The 17,316-nt window shown below is 34.2% G+C and overlaps 1 long non-coding RNA gene across 5 annotated transcripts in view; it reads right to left on the reverse strand.

The window, feature by feature from the left end:
• The window catches only part of LOC143153588 (uncharacterized), a 75,553-nt gene that overhangs the window by 40,400 nt on the left and 17,837 nt on the right, over positions 1 to 17,316 (reverse strand). For 2 of the 5 annotated variants that reach the window (XR_012993869.1, XR_012993868.1), the window contains exons 4-10: positions 13,360 to 13,566; positions 13,010 to 13,179; positions 12,088 to 12,703; positions 10,666 to 10,885; positions 6,489 to 10,031; positions 6,190 to 6,419; positions 5,611 to 5,652 (exon numbers count right to left, since the gene is read on the reverse strand). This is a non-coding gene — a long non-coding RNA (uncharacterized LOC143153588). Of the gene's footprint in view, positions 1 to 74; positions 1,204 to 5,610; positions 5,653 to 6,189; positions 6,420 to 6,488; positions 10,032 to 10,665; positions 10,886 to 12,087; positions 12,704 to 13,009; positions 13,180 to 13,359; positions 13,567 to 17,316 lie in introns of all 5 variants that reach the window. The other 3 variants (XR_012993872.1, XR_012993871.1, XR_012993870.1) reach the window with 3 other exon arrangements.

The raw sequence follows: 17,316 nt of genomic DNA on the forward strand, positions 1-17,316 counted from the left end.
GTTATTTTTGAGAAATTAATTATTCCCTATTGAAAGAATAATCTTCGAGTAAACGCACGTTGCAATGTACTTACGCATTTACATCGAGTCCATAGAATTTAATATGTATATGCACCGTCATTACCCGGACCGTTGTCAAGGCTTGCGCATTATTTATCGCAAATTTCGATTCCGTGAACGTTACATCGTTCACGATCGGGATGAAAGTTTGCCCTGTTAAATTTCACATCGCTTCCAATGTTTCTGGAAGAGTCGGAGGTGCTGGCGATTTAACGAAACAAATGACCGTCCGATGGAGGGTTATTTTTACGAATCTCAAGTAGAGTTTCGGCGCATCGGGCCGAAAATAAAGTGCATCCGCGGTCAGGATCGCCAGGCGTAGTCGTTGAATTGTAAATGAGTAACGCGTTAAGGAACAGCGCGCGCCGCTACTTCCTTCGTGGTTTGATTCACGCTCGCCTTCGGCCCGTCTGGTCGGGCCTGTCTGCTATTATTTTTAGCGCGTGATCAAGAAGCTGTGCAAGAAAAGAAGCGCAAGGAAAGCGTTTGCGAGACGGCCGCAATGTTGCCTGAGCGTATGTTAGGTCATCCCGCAGGCTTGGCTCGCATAATTAGCGGCCGTTCTGTCACCAAAGCATGTTCGACCGATCGCGATCCATCTACCGCACCCTTTTCAACCGCTCATCCACGTGGTATGCTCGCGAAATCAGCAGGAAATTAACGTTGCTCCGTTTTGCGCAAGTATGCCTTCACTTCGTGATCTAAAAGATGTAGAATTCGAAATACCGCTGGTATGCGGATTCTGGGACAGAGACACGAGGCTGGTTACGCGTTACATTACTTCTCCGGTATTACCTCGCGTTAAAATGGCGGCCGCTGAATTTTCAGAAACCAGTCGAAAGTAACGTATTATCGTTACCCAGATAATACCAACACGAATTTTCGTTCTACAACAAGATGTGCAAGCCTTACACTTCTTTTGGATGTCTTCAGTACTTATTAGATATTTTATTTCGCAACACGTTACCGACAAGTAGCAAGATGTACGTGCATCCGTCAAGTATCCTAGGTAGATATTTATGAAATGTTACAGGTTCCTTGTAAACCGAAATTGAGGAACATTTAGTTCTTTTAGCTGTGTAAATTCAAGTTGACGAGGTGAAACTACCCTCCAAACATTCTTCTTTAATGCCATCTTGAAAACTATCGGAATGCGGGAAAATTTTTTAAACAAAATTTTTTCAGCTTTTCAACGAAGACATGGAAGAATTTGTTCAATATCGGACGTGTAATTATTCAATTTTCGCCAATAATATCGATTAAACGCATATTTAATTCAATGTTTCGTTCTCGTGAATTCGGTCCTCCTCACAAGTACATATGTGCATAAATCATAGAAACAATGATAATAATGAGGAAAATGCTTAAAATAAACAATGCGTATAATACATATGAGATGTAAACTACGAAAATGAATCGTTGTTTCGTTAGAACATTTCTACGTGCAAAAATAAATTGAAAATGTAAAATCAAATGAAATTTTGCTTACATGGTACTTCTTTTCCAAGCAAATCGACTTTGAAGTTAAATAGGCTAGACGCTTCACAGTTAAATTTTGTCTTTACGAATCTTTTTGCATTTCCTTATTGTGTTACAAATTGTTATTTCCAAATATTATGCAGAAATGCGATAGATATTCTTGGTCGTATTCGTTAAATCGAGTTTAATCGCGCGTATCCCAAGCATTTTCAAATCAATTTTCTCGTAAACGACCTTTCGTAGAAAAAAAATTCTATTCCATGTTTCCAATTTATTTTCATACGCAAAATCGATTCCATCTCGGCCCCACCACTCATTGCAGAACATTCTCTGCAAAGATAGCTTCCTCTACTTTACAAGATTTTTATTAAAACGAGATTGTAGACATAATTGAGCGTCAACAGGTTCCATAGTGGGATGCTAGCAGCTGTTGAACACCTATTAACTATGGTAATATCGATAGAGTCATTGATTATTACTTGTAACGATTGGGATTATTCATTTTACATCTATACAAACGAGTCATTCGTTAGGATGTACATATTTATACTGTCTGATTTTAGTGGCACGTTACTGGTACAAAGTTGAAGTGGAAATCATGGAAGCGCAATGACACATACGGAAACTCCTATTAACCATTCTTGAATATCTAAAATCTTTCGTCGGTTGGTTGTAAGAAACGATTTTGTTGTCGATGAGTGAATTACGAGATTAGAAGTACCCGGCGTTACGGAAAAGACTTTGCCAGGATTTTCCAATTGTGTCACTGCGAAGTAGTAGTTTCTTTAAACGCGAAATAACAATAGTCAATTCAACAGATATTGATCTTGTAAATCATTTTTATCGTATGTCGATATCTCTATCCGTGTACCGAAGGTTATAATATTCCAAACGAGTATTCTTTGGTGCAATATATTGAGTTTAAAAATGTTTAAGTATATCCTTGTTTGTAACAAAATATTTCGAAACGTAACCCACTCTGTGGTTTATTTGCTGTAGTATGTCGATTATATTGCTAACCAGCATTGTTTATAAGCACAATGTTCAATGCAGCATAAAGACCAAGTACTGATTTCGTTGATATCAGTCGTATTTAGTAAAATGAGAAGCAAACGTAAAAACGCTTAATTTGAAACTCGACAACTTGTTAATTACTATCAAGGAGAAGGTTAGTCATTTCACGAAATGGGAAAATGATTGATTCGAGCAATTCCTCAAAAAGAGCATCTAAATTTGTTAGATTTCTGCGATGAACGTAAAACAATTAGAGCGATTAAAAAAGATTTCACACATACGCACATGTCGTAAATTTAATATAGTTTCATCGTCTAAGATACGTTAAAATTTAAATGGAAAATGGTCTAATAATCGTAGGGTTACGGCATTCTGCAAATATCCTTGACATTTACAAATGTAGATCAACGACATTCTACTGTCGTATATAACGTTTGGCACTGAATTAGTTGGCAGGGATTTCCTAAGAATATGTTCAAGATGAAAACGAATTACATTTTTGTTCGAGATTTTCGGTAGTTTTAACTTTTAATGAATCATTTAAACATTCTTGTAATTTAGTTATAATTATTTACTTTTGTAGTTTCCAATAATTTTTTACTCGGAGATTATGTGTTAATTACACAATATATACATACATACTTAATGTCTAAGAAGTGTGTTCCTTTTGCAAGTGTTTAACGAGCCAACTATGAGTGAAAATATAATAAAACCGTAAAATATGGAATTAATATCCTAAAGCATGTTGATACGTTCCTTCTATAAAATACATATGTAGAATGATAAAGAAAGAAATATTTTTACAATATACTACATATATACAATAATCTATTATTCTGTTTTCATTTTCTGATCAATAAATAACTTTGTAATGGATTCATCAGTTATCTGCTCTCTTCCATATTAACATTTTCAATAAATTTTTGAAAACAGATTTCAAAAGTTTTCTTTTTTAATTGGTATAATTTAATTTATTGAATTTACTGTAACGTTTGAACTCTATTCAAGTCTCAATTACGTAATAACGTAATATATATCATATATTTTTAGCTTCATAAATAGAGATGTAGCAGTAATTCTAAAGTTGTATCAAACTAAATCAAATATTGATCGTCTCTGTCGTTAATGGTGTTAGTTTTAATCGTATGATAGGATTCAACAAAATTTATGTTTTTATTTAAATTAAAAAATACGTTTAATACCTTACTAATGGTACTTACTAATTCATTAGTAACAAGTGCACAAGTATATGAACACTAATTTACATTATAAGATAATTTATAAATAATAAAATGAAAGTAAGGTTTCTAAACTTTTTTTGTATTATACAAAAAATAACAAGACATTTTTTACAAGAAATGCAAATCATATAAAAAGTTGTCGAACGATCTTAAGTATTATATTCACCAATGTATCCCTCCCGTTTGAAAACGATCACTTAAACTACGCGTAGCATTCTGTCAATTGCTTCTCTTTATATTTAATTACGGGCACATTTATTTTGGAAATTTACAATCTTACTCATTTAAATGTATGCACATTATAAATTTCACGGTAAAATAATAACTCGATATAAATAAATCCAACAAAATAATGTAATAAGAACTCAAAATATTATATCCACAATTCAATTTGTGTTTTTCAAATCGAAAAAATAAGTGTCATGTGACATATACATATGTAACGACGTTATATATACAACGGCGATATGTATATATCTAATGATGATAGATCCGAAAAACGGAGCACGTCCCCAATTTTTTTAAATGGGAGGTAGTATTAATTTTGTTTTATCAAGATAGCTATCATTAAACTCGATAATTTTTACTTAAATCATCGTTTTTCTTTATTAAACAAGGTTTAAAAAGTACGTGAATTTTGAAAGTATTCCCTAAAAAATAATATTCCACACGAATTTAGTAAAACTGGTTTTACACTTACACTGGAAAGAGAGAAGTTATTAAATAACTTGGTTAAATAAGTCTATACTCGTAACAGTACCAGACCAAAACTGTGTAATTTAAAGAGTTTCCCTCTTAGAACATTTGCATATTATTAACATTAATCACGAGATTGTTGGTGATATTCGATATCGAGACAATTCATAACTTATATATAGTATAATTATTATAATAATTATATATAATTATTATATTGTAAAGTTTAGGTCATTTTATACTGTGCAATGATGCAAAATAATAAAGAGTCATTAATGATTTAAATATAATTATTCATGCTCGGTACACGACAGAGATCCATGGCGATGGGTTTTCAGATGTTGGCGGAAGTGAAATTAGTGACACCGCCGTCTGTGCGATATCTTTGTTTTTAAACTATTTCCAAGAAAGTCTTCTTAAAATAATGTCTCACAGAGCTAGTCGTACGTCAGAGTCCGGTCTATGACGATTCTTTTCTCACAGAAATTACGTTAGCTACGTCACTACGAGGGACTTCCTCGAATGAAGAATATCGAAGTCTTAGAATACAAAATTATACGAATAACAGTATCATGTTCCTGTGACGGATGAAGTCATTTCAAGATACGTTTGAAGATAAGTGATGAAGCACAATATCGTTAAATTTAAATTTCAGAAGAATGTATCTTACGTACCTACTATCATATATGAACAATTACATCGTTACATAAGTTATATCGAAACCCGAATATGTTAAAATTTTCTATATTAGAAAATTATTCTTGTTTTATTCACTTTTCTTTAATAAAATTGAATAAAAAATTATTATCCTTTCGATCATGAAATTGCATGTTCTCCGGAACTACATACGACTAAAGAATAAAAAGTTTAATTTTACCGGTGTTTTTAAAATTCTTAAAATCATTTAAATACCTTGCGAGGTTTGTAATGGTTAAAAAGTTGCAACGTCTATGATATTCCTTTTTTAAACCGTATTTTCTTATTGGGTGCTAATAATTAATAAGATGTCTACCACAGGGAATTAGAATCAAAGGATCAAACCTTATATACGGATGAATATAAAATATATTAATTACCAGTGAAATACTTACTAAATAAATTTACTAAAATTTTAACTCACCTTAACCTTCGGTAAGCCTTTGTGGAAAGTTTCAGCTCGATTCTGTAATAAGAAAAATAAAAATTAATTCATATTTATTTAGGGAAAGTGTTGTTATTAGATATTTAATACGAACAAATTGCTCCAAATATTGGTCACGAGATATACTACTCTTTTTCGTCAAAATGTTAAGTTTATTCCAAATTCCTCTTCCGAAAGAAGAGGAGACTGTTCGAACAAATAACTGGGCTTAACAATACGGTTTGCCGGGATCAGCCTCATCGATGAGAGTTCATCGGCAATATTTGGACGATTATATTTAATTTCATGGTCCTAATAATTATTATACTCCGGATGAACGAAATAAAGTTTAACTTTTATATAACTCTATTTTATCGATCTAAACGAATTAACAAGTAATTAAAAACGATCGAAAACTCAAAAATCTCATTTAATAGCAGTCGAATATGTGAGAGTTAATAAGTATATCAGTATTTTCTATGTAAAGTCGTATTGAAATATTCTTGGAAACGCGTTGAGATATTTTTAAGCTTTATGTAATAACCGCTGAATCCTGTAATATCCCTAGTATGTTTATACCGCGGTTTCTGAGATCCCGCAAGAGCCAGATTTACTGCTGCGGTAATAGATGGCCGAGAAAAAACTAGTCATCCTTCAAATATGCGGGTATTGTTCCTTAATCGCATGTTTTGAATCGTGTTTCATCAGTTGTTAAACCTTCGGTGATTAAAATGTTCCGCATCGAATTATCTTTTTTTTAAACTCGATTATTTTTTGTCCGATTCACTCCCATCCTCTTCCCAATATCCCTTCAAATATAAAAGAATCGTTCCACTCTAGATGGATCAGAGTTGAAATACTGCACCCTAAATACGTACCGACCGAAACAGGAACACCATGGAATCAAGGAACCACGGTGTCACGATAAAATTATGGCAGATTATCCAGAAGGACGACGGGACACCTGTTGCTCCCGTTTTCTCGTAATCGTCCTGTATTTCAGCAGAGCGTAGGCAGATTACATTCCAACTGTGACTGTATAGAGATTGTCACCCTTTTATCCCGGAAGAGACACGCAAAGTGACAAGTGTTTTCTTCTATCGTAATGTATATGCAAAGTATACAAAATCATCGGCTCCTTTTCAACATTTTTTCCATTTTCCGCATCGATCGAATACAGGAAGAAAATGTCTATACTTTCGGCTCGCACACCTAAGAAGTTCGTTTACATAGACACACGAAATAGTGTTCAAGTGTGAAAACGAGTTGTTAAAAAATCAATTATCAAAGTCCTCGATATCTCGAATAGATTTATATTTTTCGTCGGCAAGCCTTGAAATTTTTCGACAAATTCAACGTTTTCGGTAAAATAATTGGCGTAAAACTTTCAAACGCGTAGAAATTTTATTACGGATAAGAAATTATTAGTTTCGCGATACATTTGACCGAAGGTAATATACCTTTTAAAAAAGTTACTTCTCGACAAAATTCTCTACACGAATCGGTTCAATTTTCTATCTTGAACATATATTCTGATGTCCTGTTACGAATTCGAGGCGATTAATACAGGATTCGTTTGTGGATCAATCACTGTAACATAGAGTATTTAAGACGCGGGTTTTGACTTTTCCTCGAAAGAAGAAGCTGCCGACAATGATAAATATTCTTTTCCCTAGCGTACGAAGAATTACTCGAAAGAAATTCTGTAATCGAAGTTTCAAGCCAGGTGTACGCGAGTAAGTCGTTCGCAAGGAGGAGCGTAAAAATGTTTGTCGGTCGCAAAGATAACGGGTAGTCGCAAATCACGTGCAGCATAGCTCTCGAACGCTCTCACGATGACGCGCGGTTCGAGAGGCCTTTGGCTTACACTTGTCGGTCTTGGATCGTCTGTACGTAGATACTTACATATCATTTCCTCCGAGTGATTCATCGGGCACGTTGGCAGCGCCCTTCAGGGTCGTAATAGCGGATCTCGACTCGAGGTCGAAAGATCGCACGATATCGCATTACCTTCTCGTAGGGTGCACCTGTGCGCGGAGCACAGGCTGTGGCATCGCGCCACACATTCTCTCCTCGAGATCACCCCACGTTCGTTCATTTTTCCGTCTTCCTCCCGTCTTTCGTTGCTTCCATCCTTTCTTTCCCTTCGATCGTTCGGCCGGCCGTTCTTCCCGATAAGATTGCCAACTGGCCCTACGCGATCGCGTCACCGTCAACAACACGTGCCCACGGGCATCGTTCGTCCATTCATGCCTGCACTCATTCAGAACGGCTAGCTGTATCGATTGAATCAGCGATATAACGTACTGCCGGGCTGAGCGGAAGTCGTGCGTCTTTGGAATACTATCAAATTTTATCGACCGAGATTGTTGTATTATTCACGTACCCCGGCGAAAGCAGTGTGTGACAAACGACACGTACGGCTGTGCTTCGATCAGCGACAAAGTTCCTCGAAATACGACGAAACAGTGTCTACGTGCTACACGATCGAAATTCTATTAACATAAATCGAAAATAAGAGACGAAACGTTTTCGATAAACGAGTTTTCGATAAACGAGTTTTCGCACAATCGATCGATGCGGATAACAATGAAACGACAGTTTCCGTTATCGAACACAGTTACAATATCGTAAAGTGGAGTAACATTTTGAATTTTGTGAAAATTCGGATACGTTGCAGTCTTTACAAATATTTAGTCGTGTCTCGGTGGATGTTTCAAAATTTGGAAAATTGTTAAATTTACGCTAGATAGGCCAATTTTAAATCGTCGTTATTTTTTAAAATTTGTCCGTAACGTGGACACATATGCCTATGTTTTCGTCACTGTTATTACAAAATCGCGTTTGTTTAAAACAAAATTGCAATTGCAAAAAGAGTGGTTAAAGAAAATATCTTTTAAACTAACAATACAATTTTTATTGTACCCTCCTAGTAAATACATACAGGCTCATTCTCATCCGATTGCTAGTTCAGTAGTTGACTTATTGAAAAGAGTTGACACTATTATCCAAACAGATGTAAAATTAATCATTTTAAACATTTTGAAAAATACTTTGAGGTACATTTAATTTTAATTAAAGATTACAACGTATTCTTGTTTCAGCAAAATTGAAATGTTACTCCAAAAGTGACTCTGTTGCGCATTAGCAGAGAAAACTGAAAAAACTTTTTCTCAAATTTAAACATTTCGAGTATAAGACGAGAAGTTTTTCGAATAAGAGATTATCCTAAGAACAATATTTGAGTTAACCGACCTTCTACTATATGGATAAATCCTTTCTATTCGTATGTTTTTGCTCTTGCTTTAATTTTTTAAAGCGAGCTACTAATATGATTATTGTGCGAATTAAAGAATGTACAAATATAAAGTAGCAAACTTACATTCTGTAATGCTATCCGATATTGAACTTAAAAATGATTAAATATTAATAACAAGGTTCGCTACAATTGTTAAAATATTGCGTTATTTTCGAATTAAATTTAAAAAGGTGAAAAATTGCAATTATTATTTTCCGAGTTGGAAGAAATTGTGGGCCGAACTGTGAAACTTTGGTTCAACGGAGGGCTAGTTATGTAAAAGTAACATCGATAAATTACTTTTTGCGTCTTCGAAAAATTTACGATTCAACAATTTACTCTTGTAAATTTCATTTTTATTACGATATAATTTTATCAGTTTGGTCCTTCTTTGTCGGAGATGCATTGAACGTAACTGGATACCATTTAAACCGAGAGGTCGTTATAGTATTGGCGTGTCATAATACTCTTCCTTGATGAATATCATCTTACGAATGACCATCCGTTCGCTATTTCTCGCAGTGACTCCGAGCAAACTGAATGCGATTGCGTGCCACCGATACTTTGTTTCTCAATACCGTATTCGTGTACTCGTTTGTTAAACTTTTTCGTATTCGTGATATAGAAGATAGTAACATTAATTTGCACTCCGAACCGCGTACACAGATTCCCTATTCAATATTTATCCGAAATGTACAGACTCGCTTTTATTTATTTATAGAAAGGTATTTCGGAATACTTGGTTGGCAAAGATCCTTGGAATTTCCGGAGAAGGTGCCCCTTGCGTGGGCTCTCGGTGTTTCATTACATACGTGCATACATATGTATGTAATGACGACATTTTTGGGGTTAGTTTTTAAAGAGGAGACGTTACCAACGGGACAGTGAGTCCCCTCGTTGAATCATCACAGATCGATTCCTGGAATGCTCCATTCATCTCGGAGCAATGTCTCGGACGCGGAAACCGAAGGTCTTGCGGAATCGATGAACCCACTCGCGGAAGAAATGCTTTTCTGGCCTCATTCTCGCAGAGTGTAGGCTGGATTCCATAGACGGTTGCGATTCGAGGTCGCGTCATTCCCAATAAGCGCTCGACGAATTTTACGAATACGTCACTGGTCTTCTGGTTAAAACAGAAAGCGACCGACGAGTTTAGAGTCCAGTTAGTGAAACAGAACTTGATTGGAACTCGATTTCCCTATCAATTTACTAATATCCGACGACAGATTCAATTTTAAAGGATGTTTTTTAATATGTTTCTTTTTTAATTATAAGTATACGTAGGATTAAAATCATCGAAATCAGTGTTTCGAAATTGAATACTTTAGAGTCAATGAATATTATATTCGTAAATTTGTGTAGTAAACGATCTTTCGATCGGTGATACGCTCGATCGATATCACTGCGTACTTAATTGGTACGCTTCGAATTACCGTTAATTATATTGTACGTAAACCGTATAAAATCAGACCATAATTCAGATACTCGTGTAAACTAATGTAACGCGATATTACGAACTGGACAAATAAGGTACGTAACTTTTAAATTCCGGTTAGTCAAAAATACTCATGTGGTGCACGTGTAAAGCACACGCAGAACGAGATAATTCTTATTAATATTTACATTCGTATTAATGTTTAACACTTGAACACAATTTGCGCAGTTCCTGTCGAGAAGCTGTTTAAATATTACTAGATGTTAATGTTATCGGAGAATAGAGTTAAAAAAATTATAACGGAACATTTTGCGATTCATACACCGGATATGACATGCTCTGAATCATTGTGAGTAAATTCCGCAGACGTCAGGAATATTCACGTGTTGGACCACCGTTCGGTACACGTTTAGTCACCATCAGCTCTCTTTCTGGAGTATTGCGCAAGATCAGGTCCCGTTAGAAACGTTTCGTGTCCCGGACAATTTTATTTCGGTGTAACCGTGTGACGCTAATTTCTCTCGTTTTCTGCAACAGAATTCCTTCGATACCATCATTAATTTTCTGAACGAGAATAAAGACTGATTATCCGATAATAGTAAATCATTCTTTCACTCGACGTACATTCGCTGAGAGAAGCGAACTTTAAACATAAAGAAGCATTATATTTTTTAGAGAATTCGAGCTTTTCTACTTTATGTGCTACAGCATGGTTGCAATTTAGAAATCATTCACTAAAAAAAGACTGTTTTATTTATTGAAAGAAGCTGAACTAATATAATCCCGCAATTGATTAAAAACTTACTTTCTTAAATTGTCTAAAAGCAATTAAATGCATAAAAAACTTCAATATGCGTTATTGAGGTATAAAAAAAGTACGTGTATGTTAACGAATATGTTAACATATTTTCCGAGGCCGTTATAACGAGAAAAATGTATAAAAACGATTTAATTTAAACTTACTAGGTATATACTACTATACTATAATTGCATAGTCAGTTACTCAAATGACTGTATCGTTTAGCAAGTACTGTAATGTTTTCAAAATTTTTATACAAACATTATGATACGTAGTTATGGTACGTAATATGTATTACATCTCTTTTTTGAATAAATTTAATATGAAACTTCCATTAAACGCGTCTAACGATCATAGTAGCATCAAAACGTAAAACCTGCAGTACTAACAATAAGTATAGAAATAAAACACGAGATAATTGAAGAAACTGGCAAAAATGCATGGCATTGAAAAAGCTATGACTGTTGGTATTGGAAACGTCTATTTAAAATCCTCGAGACAAAAAGGAGATAATTCCACACAGTTAGCTATGTTACAGAATTTTGTGTCATTCAGTAATCGAAAAGACGCGAGGCTCGTAATTTCCGAAAAAATTGATTATCCATACATTTAATATATTATTCATGCCCTTTAATATATTTAACTTTTTAATTTCTCTTATCGGTGAAACAGTTAGGTTTCCGAAAATGGCTTTTCATTTTCTTTTCTCTACTACCTATTGTACACTTGAACTTTACTTTCACTTCATATTAGTCTCGAATTAGAAAATACAGGAAGGGGGAGCATAATCTATAAGTTTATTATTCATAACGTGTTTCACTTTTAAAGAATGAAATAAATAATCCCAAAGATCCGTCGATTGCAGATTTTCGTTTGTGGCGAAGTAACAAGAGCGAGACTAGAGAATTATTCAGGTAGTTGGTATTCGCTTTCGAGGAAACTCACCTTCAATTCCCGATCGAGGTTGCATCTTATCGTCGAAGCGTTACAACACACTCAGTATAAAGATACAATAATTTCTGGGTGAACAGTCACTCGATCGAAGGTGAAATAAAAAATACAAGGATTTTTCTCGTTGTTTGTTGTCTACGACGCAAGAGTCTTTAACGACGATCGCGGTGATATTTCCTTTTTCGAATCTATTTTTAATTGCGACCGATTCTCACACTCGACGTCGCCATTTTTAACATTTTGGCTCATATCGAACCGTTTCGGACCGGTCAGTAACGCGTGATGATACCGACTTCGATATATTACTGGCTGGTTTAGCAAATTAACATACCTGTCTCACATTGTTGTTCCATCGTAAACTCTATTACGCGCGTGAATTCGGTTACATTGAATCTGAAAACTATTTTGTGTAATTTTTATAAAACGGTTTTTATAAATTTATACAGTTTGTTTCGATTCGATTTTATCTATTTCTTTGTTGGCCCAGTCATACGATCGTGACATGACTTTGGAAAGATTGTTTAATGTTATAATTTCTATTACCAAACCATTGTTCCACATTTCCGTTAGGTTCGTGAATGAAATATTGACCAGTAAAGAATGGAAAAATCTACCGTAAGAAAACATAATCTCAATGTCTTATTAATGCTTTATTCTGGATTCTAAATACTATATTTTATATATTTTAATATTCTTATATATATATAAGATCTTATATCATACAAATACAATTAATATTGGATGTAGTCGTCTCTTAAATATCAGTAGTGCATAAAATATTATTATTTAAATTTTATTAATTTCCAACAAAAGTACAGAAATGTATAAACTGAATGCTAAATAAAAAATAATGCTACATTGAACTATCAGAATTTATACAATTAAGAAAAATACGTATTTGTAAATAATAATTTACATTTAAATTTGTGTCCTTGATAAATATGATTGAATTATTAAACGTAAATATTGTAATTAACGTATGGCAGTGTGTTCATCTCATTAATATCTTCGATAAAGATGGAATAACCTGTTATGACATTGCTTGTGAATTTCCACATCGTATCGTCTTCCATTGCGTGAAAATTACTGTAATTACAAGTGTTAACAGCGATTACAAGTAATCGTTGAGTCTGAACTCACCTTAAACAATTTACCTAATATATTTAGTTGGCAGTGCGCGAAGTATGTAAATGTATGTAAAATTCACCGGGTAATACTTTGGAACAAATACGTCACAGATACGAAAATAAAATTGTTTATACATACATGCAAATACGATTTAGTAGGTGTGAAAATGACTTATAACCGATCCGAACGAGTTCCTGTAGATAATAATTTCATGGTCCGAAGAAGATCATAGGTAAACCCCAACGCGATTGCTGAGTCATTATGAGACTGCGAGAAACCAACTAGAGAGTTTCTCAGTAACCAGATCATCTTCCCCTTAAATTGAACACACCGCACATAATTATACTGTAAATGAAACGATTATGGTTTGTCAGCGATATTACATTATCTATACACGACGATCGAGTGAATATCTGTTAGCTTCATCTAATGCGTGATTTTTAATACGTGAGATTGATGCAAAACATAATATTACAAAAATGTAGACAAAATCTCGTCGCTAAAGGGGGAATAAAATCAAATGTAGACAAAGTCACAGATGGTTATAGATTCTATTCTTGTTTTTGTATGTGAGGTTATTAGTGAAAATGGTTTAATATTTTAGGCAAACTGTCAGTTTTGCGAACGTAGCAAGTTCGCAACTATCGAGGAGCTAATTACTACGTAAATCGTACAAAATAAATCATTCTTGTTTCTAAAATTTAATTCATGCTTTATATATTTTTATATATATAAACATAGACATAATTTGTTAGCTATTAAAAAACCTATTAGACATAAGTAGTTCTAAACTTCTAAGGATCGTTAATTTATTTGTAAAAGTATTGTACCCACTTGTTGCATAAAATTAGTTTTCATATAAAAGTATGCATCTTTTCTAATTTCTAAGAAAAAATTTTTTATCGAAGACACATGTTTTAATTCAAATTTTAATAATATTAAAAGCGTATGGTATATTACGTATTCGAAATACTCGTATAACGCGTCGAGAAAGTTTCAATGTTCTAATTTAATATTACTGACCTCAGGGTATGAGCATAGACATTTTATAGAAAGTTTATAAAGTCAACTTAATAACTTGAAAAAAGAAGAAATGCATTTCGGGTGTGACGCAATATAAGTCCACGGTGACAGTAACATCGTTTTGGAGGCCAGTTGGTGTTACATTCGATTTACAAGAATACTCTCACTACACGATTGACCTACTTACTGGGGTACGGGGTACCTACTTATAGGGTACCGGATTTGGTTCCTTGTCGGTCCTTACGTTCACGTGTGTAGGTTTCGACCAATTTCCTTGTGCATATTCGTTCATTAGGCGAATGCTTATATACCCATTCTTCAAAGATTCAAAGGGATCCTTTTCCTCTCCCTAACATTTATCGTATTATTATTTCTGTAAGTGGCTTGTTGTTACGTTGTATTTTCAATTAAAATACGGTATCGTCAATTCTACGTTCGTACATACGTACATGTTTCGATCGCTCCGAAAATGAAATATTAATCGATTTGAAAGCGTTAGATAAAAGTTTAAAAAAATCAGTTAAGTAGTTCAGTCTTTAAAAAATATCAAATATACCCCTTACTTCGGTCCGTTTGAACATAACATCTCTTGAATAATAAAAAAATATTGCCTATATTACGTCAGAAAAACGTAAGAAGATGTACGATCGAATCAATAGTTATCGATAGTAATCAAAACTTTGTAATTTTTATCGGCATAAATCGAATTTCTATTTCTGAAAGATGTTTTTCAAGCCGTGACGGTGTTCTTCGAATACGTCATACATTTTAAACGTACGTTTCCTCTACCACGGATACGTAATTTTCCGGCATGCGTGTGCAATGCCGTACAAAGTGCAAGTGCAATGAGAATCTTCCGTCAATCTGAAGCGTAACTAAGCATTTACTAAGGTAAATCCCCGATCATACGCTTGGCTTACACGCGCGCGGAGGCACGAGAGTTGAATAATATGTTGAATAAATTATTACGTTAACGGCTTCTATGACGTAGCGCACGTTATCTCTCATCACTGACCTCCTTTTCGGAGTGACGACGAGGAACCGCTACATCCTACGCTATTTTAACTACTCACGCTTATGTTATCATCGATTACACAAATCGCGCCAAAAATGTAATCGTAATTATATCAATGATAAATTATACGATATACAATAGGTTATTCGATAAGTTTTGTCGTTCGATAAAACTTATTGACCAACCTACTGCTATACTGTCCAATAAGTTTTATCGTACGATAAAACTTATCGAACGACCTAGTAGAAGTTTCGGTTGTATTACTTTTCTACTTTCTTATATAGTATACCGAAGCTTGTATAAAGTGTAATTTCTAGGAATATTTTAATTATTGTCCGGTTACTATTATTTCCATAATAAATTTTTATTTGCGTTATTTTAATTATTCGATTTCAAAGCACACGAAGAAAATTGTAATTTGTTGTGTGTAATTGAATCTCATTGACGTAGAATATTGCACCATTTAATTGAAAGAAACTTATAAAATAATACATCACGATCGACTTATAAGAAACCTAAATTATAACCCACAAAAGAAATACTATATTGTGTTTATATAGTAAAATTGGATATTTTTTCTTTATTATGAAACTGTCCAAGACTTTCTTATTTATTCCACATATTATGACAATTTAATCGTACGGTGTTTAAGAAAAAACTTTAACCAAAATTCTATGCGTTTTTAAACTGTTATGTTTAAATAAAAACACTCTTATGGTTAAACACTTTTGTCTCTAAGAGTCACAATAAATACGAATTAACATATGTATCAAGTTTGAAATTTCTATTTATTACATATTACGAACTTCTACGATTTCTTCTGAGCACATCGATTAAAACAGAATCTATGAAAACTTGAAAAACATTTTTACCTGGATATCTTTGCACATTGGATACAATTATGATCGTTTCCTTTTACGATAAAAATTTTCAATAGCATATTCGTAAGACATTCGGGACATGTTTCTCCTCGTATTAAAATTGATTACAATCGCATGTGATTTTTGTAAATAATAAATATCGATTTAAGAAGGAGATAACGTAACAACAAGCGACAACTGAGCGAAGCTCGTTAGAAAAAGAATCATCGAGTTCGTTAGGGGATTTTCTACTCTGCGTCGTCTCGTCGACAAATCTAGAGAAACGTTCTATTTTTGTACATTTCATGGTTAGCTCGTATCAAGCTGAACTACCAGTCGATGCAGGAAGCGAACGTTTCGTGTGATATTCCTTCGACGAAGGAAGACAGCGCCGAGCGTACGGTGCGCAAGTCACACAAGGTGTATGAATCAGTCGCGAGCAAGTGTAACGACCGAGTGACGTCAAATGGATTGCACAACAAAGCGCGCTGGTAATTCCAAACGTTCGCTCGGTTGATCGATTTCTAGATCCTCCTACGAACACCGTAAAGATCACACGAAACGCGACGTGATTTATTCAATATTCAGCGTATGGTGTCTCGATCGTGCAAACAACACTCGTCATCGTGATACAGCGATAACAAAATCCGATTCACTCTAAAGCTATCGATTTACTCGCATTTGGAAACTCGATGAAAATTTCGCGACAGACGCGTTGAAGATACCACAGGGGTGAAACTTGGATCACGCCTGGGTCAGTGAAACAAATTTAATTATCGTCACAATAGAAAAACTGTGCAGTGAGATATGCTGCGAGTCTTTAAATCTAACACGTAAAATATGTAAAGAATCGCACGTATCGCATGTAACTCGTAATGAATCTCAATCGTTTCTGTAATCATTAGAACTACTTGGCATAGTATCTATTTCATTGAACGAACGTTTATTCACCGTCTAGTTACAAAATGAGTGGATGCAATATTTTACCTAAGCGTTATTCATAAAATTTATAGATACTTATCTATAATTAATATTCATCGTTACGGATATCTGGTATTCCGTTTTCTATTAATTATAAGTATGTATTTTTGTTCTGTTATTTGTTTCGACGCGAATTCGGTAGTTTACAATTAGCATTATAAAATTGGGAATGAATTTGCGCGTCATGGTTGCTAGCAACGGAAAATGAGACTTGTT

The sequence above is a fragment of the Ptiloglossa arizonensis genome, chromosome 1, assembly GCF_051014685.1.
Source record: "Ptiloglossa arizonensis isolate GNS036 chromosome 1, iyPtiAriz1_principal, whole genome shotgun sequence".
Taxonomy (NCBI): domain Eukaryota; kingdom Metazoa; phylum Arthropoda; class Insecta; order Hymenoptera; family Colletidae; genus Ptiloglossa; species Ptiloglossa arizonensis.